The sequence below is a fragment of the Peromyscus californicus genome, unplaced genomic scaffold (genome assembly GCF_007827085.1).
Source record: "Peromyscus californicus insignis strain IS unplaced genomic scaffold, ASM782708v3 Scaffold_11__1_contigs__length_118956290, whole genome shotgun sequence".
NCBI lineage: Eukaryota > Metazoa > Chordata > Mammalia > Rodentia > Cricetidae > Peromyscus > Peromyscus californicus.
In genome coordinates, this window is record NW_026294402.1 from 40844545 (window position 1) to 40863984 (window position 19440).

At 48.4% G+C, this 19440-nt stretch overlaps 1 long non-coding RNA gene across 5 annotated transcripts in view; it reads left to right on the top strand.

Moving 5' to 3' along the window:
* Positions 1-18098, top strand: part of LOC128123148 (uncharacterized) — a 215041-nt gene extending 196943 nt beyond the window's left edge. For all 5 annotated transcript variants that reach the window (XR_008222583.1, XR_008222582.1, XR_008222584.1 and 2 more), the window contains exons 2-3: positions 15892-16196; positions 17319-18098. This is a non-coding gene — a long non-coding RNA (uncharacterized LOC128123148). The remainder of the gene's footprint in view (positions 1-15891; positions 16197-17318) is intronic.
* Positions 18099-19440: the final 1342 nt, after the last annotated feature.

Sequence of the window (19440 nt, forward strand, 5' to 3'; positions counted from 1 at the left end):
CTCTACCCAGAGAAGAGCAGGTCTGCCAGGCTAGCCCACAGAAAGGGAGGAGAGGAACTTCTGGAGAAATGATGAAAGGTTCCAGAGAGTGGCATGCAACTGCACAGGACCTGTAGACATCCTGGCCTCCCATGCTCTGGTGCCTGGACTCACCACCTTCATGTTCCTTTCTATTGACCCCAGAGACCTTGGCTCAAACCGAGAGACGATGGTAACCGTGGATGGGTAGTTAGGAATAGGTGGGAATCCTTGTATGCACGGCATGACTTCGGTGTAGAGAAGGTGTTAGGGCATCTGTGAGAACGACAGCCTCCCCTGAGGGTGTGGACACAGGATGTCTGGGGACTTCCATCATGAGTCACACTTGCCATCCTACCTGTCTGAGTGGGTCAGGTGGACTCTTACACTGGAGTTCAGTGCCGAGTGATTGGCCCCAGCTAGGTAGGCAACTGAGGCAGTGCCTATTTTGGTTTTGGTTAATAGGCAAACTATTTAGTGAGTGAGTCATTCAGTCATTCAGATGGTGAAGAAGAGATTGAGTCTGTCAGTGAGTGAGTCAGGTTGTCAGTTGGTTAGAGAGTGAGGAAGTGAGTTAGTGAGTGAGTGAGTCTGTCAGTCTGTCAGTCGTCACTCACTCACTCACACCTCACAATTAATTACTGATAGTGCTAAGATGCTCTGGTGTAGTGGGAAATAAGTTTGTGCCTGCCATTTATATTTCCTGTCATTATTTACTTTTTGTTTTCCCTGAATATTTAGAAAAGTCTTGTTAAAATGCCAACCTACCTCAGCTGCATGGAGGAAAGGGTGGGGATGCAGCTTTAAGGGCAGGAGCACCAAGGGGACCAGCAGGGCTGAGGCAGGGGAATACGCTGGTTGAGGAGCTCTGAAGGGAGGCGGCCCTTAGAAGGACGGATGGGGGCTGCTTCTGCAGCTGGTCCTCTCAGCCAATCCTCTGCTTCTTCTGCTCTTCTGTGGTGGGTCTCTGGTGGATGCTTGATTCCTCACAGCATATTCTTGTCTTAAGTCTGTGTGGTGCAGTAGTTAGCATGCAGGATCCTGCACTCACCCCGCAAGGGCCTCTTTCAATGAGCCAATGACTTGTCCTCTCTGAGATGGAACCTCCTTTGGCGGTGGGAGCACACAGCACAGGGACTGTGTGTGTTCTGCACTGACTCCCCCTACAGTGGGTCCTTAATGAGTCATTGTCACCGGGGAAGAAACAGAAACTTGAAGGCTGAGGTCTTTAACTCACACGTTGAGTAGGGATCTGTGATCTTAACTGTTTTCTTGGCCCATTCCCTGCCCTGAATGGTGGTGAGTGAGGGATCCTGAATGCAAGGAGTCAGCTCAGTGGCCCTCCAGAGTACTGAACCCACAACCTTGGCTTTGTCAGAGGGACAAATCAGACTCAGGGCCACACTGGAGGTGGAGTCTCACAGCCACATGGAGTATGAGAGGCCCCAAGAAACACCCCTTTCACTGTGCATCCCTCAATGAGCTGCCCCTCTTTTCAGCTTCACTGGGTGAGCTCCGTTTTCCCCCTTCCCTGGGAGTGCCATCCCCATGGAAACTGCTGGGACCCAGTGGGGGATGAGAAGGATGAGGAGGGAGGATAATCAAGAAATATTTGTTTGGGGTTAAAAAAAAAAAAGGTGGAGAGGGCTAATGGGGATAGAGGACCAAGAGGAGGGCATGGAGAGACGGGGGAGGCGGGCGAGAGAGTCTTTTCTTTGGGGAAAAATGGAAATTTAATCAGATCAGTTTTTATAGTGCAAATAGAAAATCAGTTTTAATAAAGCCAAAAGGAAATGCAAAGCAGCAACTTGAGCTGGAGACTGTTGTACAGGAGCTCTTTAGGGGTAGCGAGCCTGGGGGTGTTTATTGTGTGCAGGCGGAGCAAGGAGTAAGTCTCCCGGCTGAATTTCAAATAGACACTGGATTTGGGCTGTGGGTGGGCATTGAGTCCCTCCTTGCAACCCCTGGGTCCATCTGTCCAGAAATGGGGCTCTCTCAAGACCATTAGGAGAAAGGGGTAGAAGAGTCACCCTTCCCTTCCTACGGCATGGGCCCCCCAGTGCCTCCTTGTGGCGACCCCCAACCATGGTGCCCATGGCAGCCTGCCCAAACACTTCACTGCTTTCCTCTGACACACCCCCCATTCTCTGGGCTTGATTCTTAATTATAGTTCTGGCCCAGCTCTTGATTTTATTGCTTTCATTTATTATAAAAAGACCAGTGTCTGTTTTTTTGAAACGGCTATCTGGTCAAATCATGGCTGATAAGCAACACTGGCTGTCTTTTTAAGACGGGTCAAATTTATCACACTTAAAAAAACCAAAAAAAAAAAAGCAAGCCTCTGATGGCCTATTAGGAAGCCCCCCCCCACACTCTTTCCAGAGTGACATTTAGTAAAAAGCTTTATTTTCCCCCTTCTGCTTTCACAAAGCCATCGCCTTAAAGAGAAGAGGAAGGAGGAGGGGAGACCAGGCGCTGAGTACTTTTGAGGCGGCTTCATAAAATATATGGAGGGGGCAAAGGGCGATAACAGATCTGTCCTAATGGGGCTGTTAGCTCGGAGAAACGACGGGGCACGTGTTGTCAGCTGTTAGTTTTGTAATTAGGAGAAAACGGCACTTCACATTTCTGAGACACAGCTATTTGAAGCTCCGAGGAAGATACGGGGGTCTGGGCCAGAAAGATAGGTTGGAAGGAGGGGGCCTGGGGAAGAAGGGGGTTGGGTTGAGTTGGGAGCTCATCTGTCACCTCTGAAGCTGGCTGCACACTAGACGGGAGGTTGGTAGCGCCCTTAGGTAGCTACCCTGCCCTTGCTCAGCACCTGCTACCACCCTGCACTCCAGAAGGGGGACGTCAGGCAACGGGACATTATCGGGTGGGAGAACAGGGCCCAGGTTACTGTCTTCCTGTGGTCAGAGACATCCATACCGTTCACTGGCCGTGTAACAGGGGCTGCAGTGAGGCCATTTTATGAGCTCAGCTAGAAGCAAATATTATTATGAATTGCTGTTTGGCCCTGGGGGTTGGGGGGAAGAGAGGTTCTGGAGAGAAGGGTGGCCATTGTTTCTTCTGAGTGAGAGGTGCAAGCCTAATAGGTCTGCAGATGTCATCTAGGAGAGGCTGAGGCTAAGAGAGATAAGACCACCTGACCTTCATGTTTCTCACTGACTCTTCCTCCGATTCCTCCTCTCCTGCTTTCTTCTCGAGCAAGATTTTTTTTTACCCTTTGTCCCGAATGCGGAGGCATGGCTGTTAAGAAACACCCTCCTTTTATTCATCCCAGCAAGACCAGGCTTGAGAGGAGTGTCTCTCTCTCTCTCTCTCTCTCTCTCTCTCCTCTCTCTCTCTCTCTCTCTTCTCTCCTCTCTCTCTCTCTCTCCTCCTCTCCTCTCTCTCTCTCTTCTCTCCTCTCTCTCTCTCCTCTCTCTCTCTCTCTCTCTCTCTCTCTCTCTCTCTCTCCCCCTCTCTCTCTCCCCCCTCTCTCTTCCCCTCACAAACAGCAGCAGCTTTGTGCTCTGCTTCTGTCCCAGGATGGAGAGAGACACTTAGCCTCACAACCCCCTCTTTCCCTGATGGTGAGAGAACAGCCCAGTGAGCATCGGTGGAACACCTAACACCTGGCTACCACGGGTCTCCTAGCTGGGTGCTAGGGATGTAGCTCAGTTCACAGGGTACTTATCTGGCAGCACACAGGCTTCCATTCCTCACACTGTAGACTTTCAGAGTGGTGATATGTCTGGATGCGAGGGACACCAAGAGGATCAGAGGGCTTAAAGTCAGCCCTGGCTACTTACAGTTCGAGGCCAGGTCAAGGGTGGACTACATGAAAGAAAGACAGAGAATAGGGAGGGGGGGAAAAGAGGGAGGGAAGGAGAGAGAAAGAGAGGGAGGAGCATAGTTACCAAAGGCCTGCAAGGGGCTAGGCTTTGGAGCCGGAGAAGACTCCATTTGAAAGCTGGGTGGACACCAGCTGGAAGAGTGCAGCAAAATCGTTCTCTCTCTCTCTCTCTCTCTCTCTCTCTCTCTCTCTCTCTCTCTCTCTCTCTCTCCTTCTCTTCTCTCTCCCTTCTCTCTTTCCTCTCTCTCTCTCTCTCTCTCTCTCTCTCTCTCCTCTCTCTCTCTCTCTCTCTCTCTCTCCCTTCTCTCCTCTCTCTCTGTCTCTCTCCCCATCTCTCCTCTCTGTCTGTCTCTGTCTCTGTCTCTCTCTCACCTGTAAAATGGTACTGCCATTTCTGGAAGGTTAAAGGATCAGTGGGAAGTTTATGCCACAGAACCAATGGACCCACTAAATGTTGTACTCCTTCAGGATTAAACCTGTGGACTGGGTAGGGCAACCTGTGTCACGACAGAACCAGGACTGAAACCTTGGGACCTTCAGGCCAATGTGGCTTCTTCACTTGTTCTGTCCTTGGAACATAAGGCAGTGATGGAGCAGCTATTGGGTGTGACTTTGAAGGAAGACACCAGGGCCGGAGAAAGACTGGGATGTCTTCCCCACCTAAGGATAGAGTCATCATTTCTACAGTGTCCAGGTTGCACCTCAACCTTCCAAGACCAACGAGAGTTTTTACAGGACTGCTCCATGCCAGGGATGCTTGGCTCCACAGCATGGCTGGGTGCCTGGCCCATGGCTAGAGGCCAGTGGCCTAGAGCCAGGGAAGCCAGCTGGTGACAGGATAGAGTTGTCCTGGCCTTGGCCAGGCAAAGTGTTGGGTTCTGACCCAGACAGAGGTCCCTGAAGGACCTCTGCATGGGCACATTTAACTCTGTGGGAAGAGGCAAAGCTCCAGTACCACAAAGACCGTGGTCATCTGCTTAGGGACTTCTGGGACCTGGCCTCTGTAGTGAACCCGAACTAAGTGACCTGGTCAAGCCTAATTCCACCTGCATCTGGTCCTATTGGTGGAGATTGCAGAGATTCAGAAGCCTGCTGTAGACAAGAGTGAGACCGGGGGGGGGGGGGGGGGGGGGGGGGGGGGGGGGGTTGGCTGTTATTTGTGAATGAAGCTTGGATGGGACGGGCAATTCAATAGGGCCGTGGATGGTTCAAGGCAAACCCACCTTTAGCTCCTGTAAGAGAAAAGGCATATCTTGAAAAAACAAAACAAACAAATAAACAGACAAACAAACAAACAAACCCCACCACCACAACAACCAACCAACCAACTACAAAAACTTGACCAGAGGCTTCCCAGCAAAGGTCTCTCAGAAGGAACTCCAAGATACTGAATGCCTGGGAGATGAGATGTCTGGCTGCCAGCCTCAGCCCTTGTCTTTTCTTTCTTTTTGATATGGTGTGATATACTTGGTCTTAAGGGATTTGCAGGTGTCAGCAGCTCCCCAAGTTGTTTTTTTTCTCTCCTGACCTTCATTGTTTGCCAGCGTATTTATTTCAGGGGACCCAAGGATGGCAGTGAATTCACATACCTACTGTGTGTTGTATGGATAGATGCTGGTGTGCTTGCATTTGTGTACGCATGCACGCCCGCATGTGTGCGTGTGCGTGCGTGCGTGAGTGAGAGAGAGAGAGAGAGAGAGAGAGAGAGAGAGAGAGAGAGAGAGAGAGAGAGAGGAGATGGGGCACAGGTCAGCATCAGGTGTCCTCCTCCGTGGCGCTTTACCTTTTTAATGTAGGGGATGGGTATCCAAACACAGGTCTTCACGCTGACACATCAGGCTCTTTACCTGTGGGCTGGGTCTCCAGCCCCTACCACTGGTACCTTTAAACAAGCAGATGAAATGAGGCTAGTGATGACCATGTAATAACTTGGGGGAGGACCACAAAGCTCAAAGCAGCAGAAGTGGTCTATCCTGGCTTACTTAGTTCTCAGCCTCCCTGCTGTAAAGGGGAACACTTTGTTCCTGGGCCTTTTAATATTCTGTACACTTAGTGGGTTGTCCCGACAGACTGGGTACCTTTGAGGCAAGAGGCTCCTGGATTTTTTTTTCTTCTTCTTCTTCTGGTCTTCCTATCCCCAGGGTCTGGTATAAAGTAGAAACTCAATAAATGTTAGTCAAATGAATGAATAAACGTTTGAATAACAAAAATACCTGCTCTACAGACCTCTCAGGATTATTGGAAGGATCAAATGAGATAATGCACATGAAAGCACTTTGTAAATTGCAGAGCACTATACAAATGCAAATCACTCCCAGCTTTGGTGGAAATTATTATTCAAATTATTATTATTATTTTCACAGTAAAGGAGGAGAGGAAGGAGAGGGCATGGCTCCCCAGCGTAGGGTGGCGGAAGCTCGGGCTGCAGCCTTGGTGCTCCTGGCATTCTACAGTCTACCAGATCTCCTTCTCGTCTCCCTCTGCAGGCTGCTGGGTTAGGTGGGCCTGACTGCAGCTGCTTAGGGTCAGGCACTAGTTGCCATTGGAATTCTGCCCAGTGCTGGGGACGGCACACTGTCCCCTGAACAAAATGAATTAAATGCCGGGCTGTAAATGAAGAGGTTTTGTTTTCTGAAATGTCTGGTTCTTTTTTTTTTTTATCAAGTTAGGAAAAGTGGCGCACTAGGAATGGAATGGCAAGAGAGGGAGGAAAGGGAGGGAGGGAGGGGAGAGGGAGGGAGGGGAGGGAAGGGAGAGAGGAGGGAGGGGAGAGGGAGATGGAGGGAGGGAGGGGAGAGGGAGGGAAGGGAGGGAAGGGAGAAGGAGGGAGGGGAGAGGGAGATGGAGGGAGGGAGGGGAGAAGGAGGGAGGGAGGGGAGAGGGAGATGGAGGGAGGGAGGCGGAGAAGGAGGGAGAAGAAAGAGAGGAGAGGGAGGGAAGAGAACTGAGAGAGGGAGGGAGACACACGCGCGCACACACACACACACACACACACGCACACACACACAGCAGACCTCTCCTGCAATCATATTCCCAGTGCTATTATCCTGCCTCTTCAACCCTTGGCCTGCAAGAGGAAGCAGGAGCCGGCTGGGCAGCCAGGAGACACTAGCAAAGGCGTTGATTGATAATTGGCGACTGTAATTCTATAATTCATCTCTGCATCGCAGTGAAATTAAAAGAGTTTAGGTTCCTAAGCATAATGATCATCAATTAAATGCCGGGGAGATTTAGTGTCCTCATTTGAATTTTGTTTTATTTATTTAAATGTCTCTTTTGCTGGGTGAGGGGGGCAGCTCAGGGTGAGGGGAACGGAGTGAAGCCTGGTCCCCAGGCAGCTTGGAGCAGCCAGGTCTCATGGGTTGCCTGGGGGTGGTGCAGGGCAGCGGGCTTTTTGAGACAGGGGATCCATCATCTCGGGCCTAATCAGTTAATACTGATAAACTGCCAGCAATAACTGCCAATTGTACCGTTTGGAGCTGCAGGTTCATTCATTTAGGGAGTACAGCGGCGCCACGTTGGGGAAGCACTCCTGTCTCCAGGAGGGAGATGATGCATTTGGTGGAGGCCAAGGGGCCACCGCAGCCCCAGGGCGGTGAGGGAAAAGCCATCTCTAGTTAGCTTGAGAACAGTCCAGCCTGTGGGCGGTGTGATGAATCCGGCCTGTGCCTGGTCTTTGGGCCCAGATTGGCACAGAGGCGATGTGCACTTTGGTTTGAATGTGGACTACTTCGTGGAGAGTACACATTTCCTGGCCCAATGTTGCACACACCTGCAAAACAAAGCCTCAGGAAGCAGAGTCCTTACCGCAGCCCCTCCTCCTCAGCTGTGACTCAGTTTCCTCCTGTGGAGAGAGGGGATTGTATTAGGTGGCCTGGAGGGGTCCTTTGTAGCTCAGTGGCTTGATTCCATCTGTCCTTGGCTGCTGACCCGGAGACAGGATGCCTAGCCCACCTTGTGCCCTCCCTGTCCGCCCCAGTGATAGCCTGGGTACAGACCGCATTTGCCTCCTCCGCCTCTTGGAGCCCGCAACCCTCCCCACATGGCTGTCTCCTTTTCTGGGTTGGTTATCTCTACAGTTTCCCAGCATTCTCCGATTCTGACTTCTCACTTGCAATCAAGAAACTGAAAATAGAGCATAAAGGAGGCTCTCCAAGGGGGGTGCCTGGGGGTGAGCAGAGGCCTCGAAAGTGCTCTGCTTCCCCGTGGGAATGAGACCTCATCAGCCCAGTGTGGGGAGGGGGAAATCCAACCCACATCAATGACAGAGGCGGAGGCCAGGGGACAGAGCCTTCCAGATCAGCAAGAATAAGGGCTGAGCTTGAGACAACGGTGTGTGTACTCCGGAGGGAGGGCTAAGAAGCAGGGCAGGAGGCAGCAGCTTTTTGGGTATTCTGGGTCCTTGCGCATGAATCTCATTGCATTCCTGGCACGAGGGACCCTCTCCTTGAGCGCAGTGAGGGCTGCAGTCCTGGGACCAAGGCTCACACAGCCTGGGCAGAGGGCCTTCGTGTATTCATTTATCTACCAGAAGAGGGCGACCTATTCTAATTTTCGCCAAGGTATGCTTTGGCACAGGGAAGCATCATGAAGAATTCTCCGGTGGTTATCCTATTGTGCTGGTAGACAAACAGGACCCACTCACCCTAATCAGGGATTTCTCCATCAGAGCCTTAGATTGTAAAGGAGTGGGCGTGATATGATAAGATGGGCGACTTGGTGACAATGGGGCTGTGTCGGGGCAGAGACTCACAGGCATTGGTCTAGGATTCAGAGTTGGTCCACTGGTACGAGAGCAGAGGAGGAAGATCTGGGTTCTCAGACACAACTGCAAAACGCAGTCCACCTCCCTGCCCTGGAGATATGAATAGTGCATAAACTCGTGTAAGTGACAGCTGGTATCAGGAGTACACACCTGGTTAAGGAGCCTGGAGCTCGGAGCTGCAGTTCAAGTTGCTATATAGACTACGTATGGCCTTGGGCACACTGTTGCTTTTTCCTCTGAGCCTCAGTTTCCTTCTCCTGTCCAAATATAGGCTATATGAGCAGGGTGGTGGGGGTCAGCACTTCGTCTCTCCTGCACAGACAGAGGCAGTGGCTGCGCCTTATCTTCTGAGGAACAGTGCAGGAGGACATTATCACTACCTTTGTGTGGTTACTGCCTCAGAAGCTACATGTTTACACGGGGTTATCTTCAGGACCCATGATGCTTTCCCTCCTCGGGGAGGGAGGGGAATGGCTGAGACTGGAATCCCAGGGTTTGCCAGGTTTTGTAACAACGATTCAAATAAAGATAATGCTCCATCTGAACTCATTCCAGCTGCTTGACCAGGCTGGTTTCTATCACAGGACTAAGTCCTCAAAAATGTGGTGATGTCACCAGGAGAGGGGGTCGTGAGGATCCGAGCCCTGCTGGGGTGGCTGCTCCTCGCTTGGCTTTTCTCAGTCTTGTCCACAAGGCTGGCTATCTTCCTGTACTTAGCACAAGTACTTTCTTTCTCCCCTTTGGGAGGACTGAGGACCTTCTGGAGAATTGGGGGCAATCTGAAGGTGACTCCAGGTCTCCAAGAATGCTCACCTCATGTCCTCATCTCTTTCCATCCTGAGTCAGGACATCCATTCAGGACTGGTCTGAGGTCAAGGGCTGTTTTGTGCTTCTCGGGATTGTCTTGGACTCTTTGGACAGCTCTGTCCCTGTATTTGAGATGAGTTTGGAGGAGACAGGACTCTATAATTTTCTGTGTGAAATCCACAAAAGCTACAAGCCCAAGTGGGCATGCAGCCCAACAAAGGCTTTTTAAAAATTACCATGCACTGTCCTCTCCTCTGATTACAAAAGCAATACATATTCATGGTAAAAAATTTTAAAAAATACAGAAAAGCACAAAGGGAAAAAATTCATCCGTCTTCTACATTCCAGAAGCACCCATTATTAACATTTGAGGTGTCCACCCTGCCCGTCTCTTACGCATGGTCTCTGTATCTGTGTCTTTTAATGGGAGCCCCATGCAGCAATACTATTCTGTCACCTACCTGGTGACATTTCCCCACACAACAAAAGCCATTTGATGAGTGTGGCCAGGTGTTTGGTCATGGAAATGGTGGGGGGTGGGGGGCACGACAGCAGGATTGTGAGGGGAGATCTCAATGCTGTCAGATCTGGCCCTGTGGCTTCCAGTAGAGACAGAAGAGCATCAAATCCATGAGCTCTTAAGGCAGCCAGCACGAACCCCAGTGATCTGAGGATGATGAAAAGGTGAGCTAGCCATGGAGGCTGGCTTACTCTATTGGCTTCCTTCCTCCATAGGTTCTTGCTCTGGCCACAGCAAGCTAGGAGGAAGTGGGCACTAGGCTATAACAAAATAACACTAGAAGCTGGGCATGCTAACCTGGGAGACAGAGGCAGGAAGATTTTGAGTTTAAGGCTATCCTGTGCTAAATAACAAGGCCCTGCTTCAGAAAATGAAATTAAACCAAACCCCAAACACCCAATAACGATAAAACAAAAGAAACCACAGTAGTGCAAACTAGAAATACAGCTAGAAATGTGAAGGTCTGTTTCACCTGCCACTTAAGGGAGGATGGATTCTGAAAACCCTTTCCAATGGCACAGGCTAAATATTGTAACAAGTATAGTAGTTTGAATGAGAATGGCCCTCATAGGCTCATATGTTTGAATACTTGGTCACTAGTTGATAGAACTGTCTGGGAAGGATTAGAAAGTATGACTTTGTGTGTCGCTGGGTAAAGGCTTTGATGTTTCAAAAGACTCATATAATTTTAAGTTAGTTAGTTCCCTCTGTTTCCTGTTTGTGGTTGGAGACGTGAGCTGTCAGCTTTTCCTACCTCCATGACTTCATTCCACAACCATGGATTCTAACCTGTTGGAACCATAAACCCAGTTAAATGCTTTCTTTTATAAGTTGCCTCGGTTGTACTGTTTTGTCACAGCAGTAGAAATGTGACTACAAGACAAGGACACCTTGGGGTCATTGTGTACTGGAGAGCTTCAGTTTTACTGAGCAGTGCATGCAGATCTGGGACCCTCAGCAACTGGAAATGCTGAACAAATAACCATGGGACTTAGGTCTTTCAAATTCAAGAATCCATGCCTATCCTGTCAGCATAACACATTCACCTTCTTTAAAGCATTCTGATTAGGCCAGCTGATTTCTGATATACCTATCTCTATCTGACTATAGTTTTTCTGTCTTCAAACTCAGCCCATTGTCTGTTAACAACAAACCTAAATAACCTAGTTTTAAAAAATTAACAAAAGACGGAGACATTTCTTGAATGATGTAGACTAGTGGATGACAAGCATATGAGAAGATCTTCAACATCATTCATCATCAGAGAAATGTAAATTGAAACCATGAATGGTGGTTTAAATAGGTATGGCCCCCATAGGCTCATGTGTTTGAATGTTTGGTCCATAGGGAGTGGCACTATTAGGAGGTGTGGCCTTGTTGGAGGAAGTGTGTTACTGTGAGGGGGGCTTTGAGGTCTCATATGCTCAAGCTATACCCAGTGTGGCTCCTAGACTCTTTCTGCTGTCTGTGGATCAAGATGTGGAACTTTTAGTCCTTCTCCAGCACCATGTCCCGCCATGATGATAATCAATTAAACCTCTGAAACTGTAAGCCAGCCCCAATTAAAAGTCTTCCTTTATAAGAGTTGCTGTGGTCATGGTGTCTCTTTACAGCAATAGAAACCCAAACTAAGACACCATGTGAGACAATATTTTATACTCAGGATGGAGGGAAAAAAGGAGAGAGAGAAGAGAAGGGGGAGGAAGAGTTGGTAAAGATGTAATTATGACCTTTGTGTTACATTTGGTAAGAATACAGAATGTAGGTCTGGTGTAGAAAACAACACCACTCTTCAAAAACACAAAATCAGAATCAGCTAGTTTCGGCAATTGCCTTGCTGGGGATACTTTTATAAGGACTGAAAACAGGATTTTGAAGAGATATTTACATACTCAACTTACAGCAGCAGTGTTCACCATAGCCAAGTGTAGGAACAACCTTTATGTCCACAGATCGATGGATGGAAAACCAGAAGGTGACATTTTACTTAGCCCCGAGGAAGAGAGTCTGCAACATGCTACAGCAAGATAGAAATGCGAAGTAAGCAGCTTGCAAAAAGATAGCTCTCTTCCAGGAGCCTAATAGCTTTCTCTTTGCTGTGACAGGATGCTTGACATAGTTGATCTGGGCTCACAGTCTCAGAGGGCTCCATCCCTAGTCCCTGGCTCTAATTCATTCTGGGCCTGTGGTGAAGAAGAACGTCATGGCAGATGGAGTCTGGAGGAGGGGCCATCCAGAGCTAACCCATGGTGGGAAGCAGAAGTATGAGGGGGTGAGGGGAGAGAGAGGGGAAGAGGGAGAGAAAAGATAAATAGAAAGAGGCCAAAGGAAAAAAAATCTTTCTTGAAAGACTCACCCCCATCCCCAGTGACCCACTTCCTCCTGCTAGGTTCTACCTGCAGAAATTTCCAGAACTTTCCCCTATACCACTACCAGTTGGGGAGGGGAGCACGTGAGTCTTTGGGAGACATTTTATGTGGTGGTATTGTGTTCCCCAAAATATTGTGCACCCTAATAAACTTATCTGGGGTCAGAGACAGAACAGCCACAATATTAAACATAGAAGTTAGGTAGTGGTAGCACACACCTTTAATCCTAGCATTCCAGAGACAGAAATCCCTCTGGATCTCTGTGAGTTCAAGGCCACATTGAAAACAGCCAGGCGTGGTGACACATGCCTTTAATCCCAGAAAGCGAGCCTTTAATCCCAGGGAGTGATGGTAGAAGGCAGAAAGATATATAAGGCGTGAGGACCAGAAACTAGAAGCATTTGGCTGGTTAAGCTTTCAGGCTTTGGAGCAACACAGTTCAGCTGAGATTCATTCTGGATGAGGACTCAGAGGCTTCCAGTCTGAGGAAACGGGACCAGCTGAGGAATTGGCAAGGTGAGATAGCTGTGGCTTGTTCTGCATCTGATCTACCAGCATTCACCCCAATACCTGGCTCAGGTTTGATTTTATTAATAAGACCATCTAAGATTTCTGCTACAATTTTATGTTGAAAAACCACAGCAATGGGGGATTTAGAGTGGTCAAATTCACAGAGATTCAAAGTAGAATGTGGGGGGTGGGTACCAGAAGAATGGAGAGAGGGGAAATGGAGACCAGTTCCACGGACACTGAGTCTCAGATTTCAGTCTAGAATGGCCTGTATTCTAGCTTTGGGGATCTGTGTGTTTCAAGTTTGTTATTTATGGCTGTTTTTTTTTTTTAAGTAAACCATAAGAAGTGTGAAGTTTTTAAAAATTTAAAAATATACCCCTCAGCCCCCTATTCTGGGCATGGGTTGTGTGACAAGCATGTATATGATACTGTTGAGTTGTACACTTAAACATGGTTAGAGGGAGAAATTTATGTCAAGTTTTTTTTTTCTGAACTACAATTAAAACAACAACAGCAACAACAACAACAACAAAAAGCCCTGCTGATGGTCTTCCCTTCTCTGGCCAGCCCAGCATGGGAAGTACACCTTCTTCTCAGAACTCCTGGAAGTGATTACTCTTTCCACAGCTGGGCTGATAATCCAACCGGCTTCTTCTTTGTGTGACATTCGAGATTCCTTTTTGACAAGCTGTTTCAAGGCAGGGATAAAATCTTTACCTCTTTATTTCCCCCCATGGCACCTCACACTGTCTCAAGCCTAATAACAGTTCAATTAATATCTGCTGACTGGATCGTCACTTCCCTTGATGTGTTTTGGTCTTGGAGTTGGCGGGTGATGGATGGAAGAGAGAGCAGCCGCTAAGGAGAAGGGCATGAGGGAGCGCGCCTGGCTGCCAGTTTGTTTTCCAGGCGTTGCCTGTGAATTGTCTGGGCAGCTACATCCCCCTGTGGTCAAACTTACACATATTCGTATTATTTTTTACTCGTACCTAGATGGAGGTGGTACCGTGAGGACATGAGGTAGATTAGTTGTAAGAGAATGGTGGTGTGGACTCCGCAAAGTTTGAGGCTGAAAAATGTCGGCGGACATTAACCTGACCCGCCGGAGCCATGCACCTCCTCTGGAAGAGAGGTCTACAACTCTCCTCAGCCATCCAGCTCAGTGTCTTACAGATCTTCCGCCGGGAAGCCGTCCTCCTGACCTCTCCCCCTCCCCCCTCCGTGTAAACTTCTTCTCGGCTGCAATGGAGACATTTTCTTGTCGCCTTCTCCCTTGTACACTCTTTTAAAAATTGGACTTGAACAGAATAAAGATCCCTCCCGTAAGGTAACTGTAATTTTCCTCTTTGTAGGGTGGTTCCTCTGTTAAATTAATTGTCTGGTTCTCCTGAAAAGCAATCTTTTCCCCCAGTTCATGTTCCGTTTTTGACCTAACATGGCCATTCTTGGCCTTTTGAATGGGATTTGCTTCTGGTCGGGAATTACATTTCCATAGCAACGCCGGCAGCCATCTTAAAAGCACTCCCCCCCTCCACCTCGCAGCCCTGATTTTAACACTCTGCCATCCCTCTCGCACAGACAGGTGGCTCGCCTGGGCAGAAACCATGGGTGTATTTATTCTCATTTAGGCAGGGCAGACAACAGCAATGGCGACTCAGACCACTGACAAGCTGAAGAAAACCACACAAAGGAAGAAGGCTGCTTGCTCTCTGTTCCTGGGGGCCCCTGGCTGCGGTTTACTTTTTAGTTTCACAGCCTGCCTTACAGAACTTGGGATGGAGGTTTTCATCTCATGTCTGAATCACCCAGGCCTTTTCCTCTGAGCAGGGCACCCCACGAAGCTAGAAGCAAGAGAATGGCCTGTATTCTAGCTTTGGGGATCTGTGTGTTTCAAGTTTGTTATTTATGGCTGTTTTTTTTTTTTTTTTTTAAGTAAACCATAAGAAGCGTGAAGTTTTTAAAAATTTAAAAATATACCCCTCAGCCCCCTATTAGTGACTCTGAAGGATCTTTGTCGTCCACGGAGTTAGCTTCAGACTCTGCCACACAGCACCAAGGCCTTCAGTTTGCTGGTTTCTGCTTGTCTCAACTCACCCACACCTCCTTCCCTTCCTCCTCTTCCTACCAGAGAGGAGATGAGCTCTCACCAGAGATCCGACACTCCCATCCTGTGTGTCCCACCCCTGAACCTGATGCACCCTTCCTGTACCCACCTGCCCAAGGCCTTCTCCTTCCTCTGCGTGGGTTTTCTCAGCTGGTGTGTGGTGAATACAATTGCAGAAGAATTCGTGGCCATCTGGGGGGTGGCAGGTGGACCTTGGGCCGCTGGAAGGCCCGCCAGGCCAATCTTCCCATCTACATCTGCATTGTTTATTTGTCTTAGTGAGCCACCAGTTGGGGTCATTTTCTGGGGGTGCCATGTTATAAAGAGGTTGGCAGCTCTGCTTTAGGGCCTAGCCTCCACTAGTCTCTCCTACCCTCCAGCTAACAGGCTTGAGGTCTCCCGGAGGAACCTTCTCCAATCCATTTTCCCCCGCAGTCTGTGTCTCTCTCTGTGTCTTCAGTATTTACCATTTCTCCTACACATAACACCCCCCAATCCACTCAACCCCCCTCCACTCCCCACCCCTACCTAGGGCCTGACAGCTCTTTAGCAATTTCCTTAGTATGTAGTTATACCAAACAGACTAGAACCACCTTCTCTTGTGTGAAATTGGGTCCCTTTAAATGCTTGTTGATTTGAATTCTAACCATGGATTGTCTTCCCGGAGGAATTCCCCTGACACACTGCTCTTATTCCAGTGACCCACCACTCTTCAGACTGCTTCTGGAATTTCTTTGCTGGAACTGTTTTCAGAAGATCTATGAGCTGAAGAATAAAATGAGTCTCTTTTCCTTAGACTCGAACACCGTGTACTTAATTCTCATTTTGTTGTCATTGTTAGTCAACAAATATTTATTGAGCTCCAGGCACGAGGCTGTTTTCTTAAAAATTTAATATAAACTACTTGTCTACCTTATTGGCAAGATTTGGCTCTAAATAAGTTTGGTCTCTTTCCAGAAATCAAATCTACTCTCGGAACATTACAGATTTACTATCTTGGAGCAGATTCATAACAAGGAAGACAAAGGATGCGAAACTGCAGCAAGTGACACAGAACGGTGACAGCGTGAACGTGGCCACAGCACTGGGAGGAGGGACTTCTCGAAGTCCACCCTGCAAGGGACAGCAAGGCCAGGGTGGTGAGTGCTGGGGTGTGCGAGTTACACCTCCCATCACGGTGACCAAATACCCAATGAAAGCAGCGGGACGGAAAGGAGGATTTGTTTCAACCGTGGCTTGAAGAGCTGCAGTCCCTCGTGGTGGTAAGGCATGGCAGTGGGAGTACTAGGCATCTGGTCCCTTCGTATTCATTCAGATGGATGCTGTTCCACTCACTTCCTCCTCCTATCGTTTCATACACTCCAGGACCCCATGCCCAGGGATAGTGCAACCATCATTCGGGGTCTTTCCCCTTCAGTTAAACTTCTCTGGAGACACCCTTACAGACCCACCCAGAGGTGTATCTCCTAGGGGACTCTAAATCCCTTTGGCAAAGATGTTTGTTTGTTAAGACTCATTCTCCTTGGCTTAAGTCACCTTTGCACAGATAGGGGTCATTCAAAGGACAATGGAGCACAGTGATCTGTACCTTTCAAGAGCTTCTGTCAAAAAAAAAAAAAAAATTTCTTCTCTAGGATTCTGTCGATACTCAAGAACACATCTGACCCCGTGAATCAGTGTAGTGTGTGCTTAAGATTATGCTATTTGTATGCCATCGAATTCATCTGTGCCCTGGCTTTGCTGCTTGGCTGGGCTGTCTTGGGGCTCACTTTGCTCCCCTGTTTCATGGAAGGCTGCTGTGTACTTTACAGAGCTGCTGCAGAGGTAGTCATTGGCTCTGACACACAGCTATTCTGATTTCAAACAAAGCTTCCACAAACATATTGGATTATTATCGTTTCCCCAGGAGAATGGAGGGCGAGGTAAGAACTCCTGCCTGCCAGCTTTTGGAGACTGGGATTATAGAGTGGCGTTTGAGACATTCCAAGTCCTCCAGAGGGAACAGTAGAGCTGGCTGGTGAAATGTCAGGGCTGCATCTCAGGAAGGATGCTGTCTGAGGCTGGTTTATCCAGCAGGATGTGTGAATGAACCATTCCTGGAGAAGGGGCCTAGCTTGGCAGAGTGTATTGCTGTGACTTGGATCTTGAATGCCTCCCCAAAGCCCAAGTGTTGAAAGCTGAGTCAGCTTGTGTCTCTGTTGGAAGGTGGTGGAACCTTCAGAAAGTGGGGCCCAGAGGGAGGCCCAGATAGGTCATTGAGGGCAGCTTTTGAAGGGGATGTTGAGATCCTGACTCCTCTATAGTTGCATACCAACTGACATGAGGTAAGCAGCTCACTCTTGTGCTCCCTTGTGACTCCAAAACAATGTTCTATTTTGCTACAGGCCCCAAATCAACAGAGCCTACTGACTATGACTGAGACTTCTGAAACAGTGACCCCAAATAAGCCATTGCCTCTCGTATAGCTTGGGTATGTTGTCACAGCAACACAAGTTTCCTGACACACACTCAAGTTATTCCTCACTGCTTCCAGCAGAGTAGCTGTTTGAAAGACAGTTGGGTCCTCCTCCTCAACTTTAAGCTCTGCTTGCAAATGTTCCTAACAGACCTGCTACTCCTCCAAGCACTGATTCTAATTCCTGCTGGTCTATACTCAGTCCATCTGGAAAGCTTCCCAGAAGAACATGATTAGGGCCAGCAGTTGGGCTGCCTCACAGGTGTCTGGCACACATCAACTCATGAGACCCTAAGAGGCAGGTAGGCCTTCTAGTGGTCCTTGCTTTATGGATGGGGAAATCAAGGCTCAGAGAAGTGAGCAAATTGACCAGCCCTACATGGCTGCTCAGTGCAAATGACTCGAGTCAAGGAAGTGGAAAGGAGAACATCTCAGCGGCCTCCTCAGGCCTGGACTACACTCAGGAGTTTGCGGATCAGCAGGATACTGTGACACACACATCTGTAACCCCAGCACTCAGGAGTGGAAGGTAGGAGGGTCTTGAGATCATGAGTTTGAGGCCAGGTTTGGCCACATAGTGAGTCCATTCTTAGAAAAAAAGAAAAGAAAAAGGAATTTACAGATTAATCCAAATGAATTCATTACTTAATCACATTTACCATTTGTCCTCCTTCTAATGCCTGGGTTCCAGGAGGCCAAATTTTTTGCCTTTTTTTTTTTTATTAACTGATGAATCTTAAGTAACTAGAACTGTGGGAGCACACAAAAATGCATAATAAATATTTATTGAATAAATGAAGTATCAATATTTTTTTAAAGACTTTTCTCCTGTTTCTTTCTGGGTGTCTCTCTTACACACACACACATTGCTTTTTAGAAATTTTGGTCTGTGAGTTGTTGGATCTTCCCATGATCCTTTGCTGTCTGGGTGGGTTTCCATCAAAATACCGACTCTTCCCCAGAGGAAAGCATAGTCCTAGTCTGAAGTCTGTGTTCATGGATATTTTTCCTAGAGACAATTACAGTTCTTGGCAATCAGTTGCTTCTGATGGTAAATTAGACCTTTAGATGTGGTCTTGTGGTGTGTTTCAAGTCTTTAAGTTGAATCTCTGTTGGGAATGCATGCTTCTATTTGCTACGGTCTTTCACCCTCCCCATTCTACCCTGGGCAGAGTGATTCTAGTGCAACCCCAGTTTAACAGTTGAGGAAATGGAAGCACTAAATGAGCAGTGAGCTGCTCACAGTCATGTAGCAGGCAGAGGCTGAATTAAGCTCTCATCTACTTCCTGGTCCTGTGTGCGTTCTCTTACATCCTTACTGTGTGTCCCCTTGCAGGAATGCCCTGTTTGGCTAGGAATGAAAACTGATGTCATTAGTCCAGGGGATGTTAGTCTGGGGTGAAGGGACAGAGGAGATGAACTGAACAGAGACAAGCACCTCTCTTTGTTCTGTTCTCAAAAAGCCATGGTGCTCATTGGCGACCCCTTCAAATGATGGCGTTTTCAGCAAATGAGAGGGGAGCAGGTCTCTCTCTTCCACCCCCATTGTAATTAGTTGTCAAAAAATTTTAGATGGAAGGGGGAATGCTCAGACCCTGATGAGATGATACAGCAAAGATTTCATTTCATCTTGAATTTGACATTAAACTTTAATAGTCTCAAGGACAAGAAGCCAAGAGATATCAGATGTAATGCGATAAAGCAAAGTTTCTCTGACAGCAAATTTGATCACAAATGGGCTCCAAGATTGCTTCTTTGATATAAATGAAACATAATTCATCTTCCAGAGCCCCGAATGGGCTTTCAGAGTGGGACCAAAGCTGGCATCTCTCTTGCCTGGTGCTGACAAGTGGCAGCCCAGGGAGGAGGTATGGGCTTGGTAGGACCCTGCTGGGGCAGCAGCCACTGTGTCTGGGAGGAGATGGGATGAGCAGGCACTGGAGGCAGAGAGCATCTGGGACTGCAGACTGTAGCCAGGAGACTCCTGCTCCGAGTCAAGTCCAGACCAGCGTGGTGCTAAGGTAGGGGTGGTGTGAGAGCGTTAGCCTTCC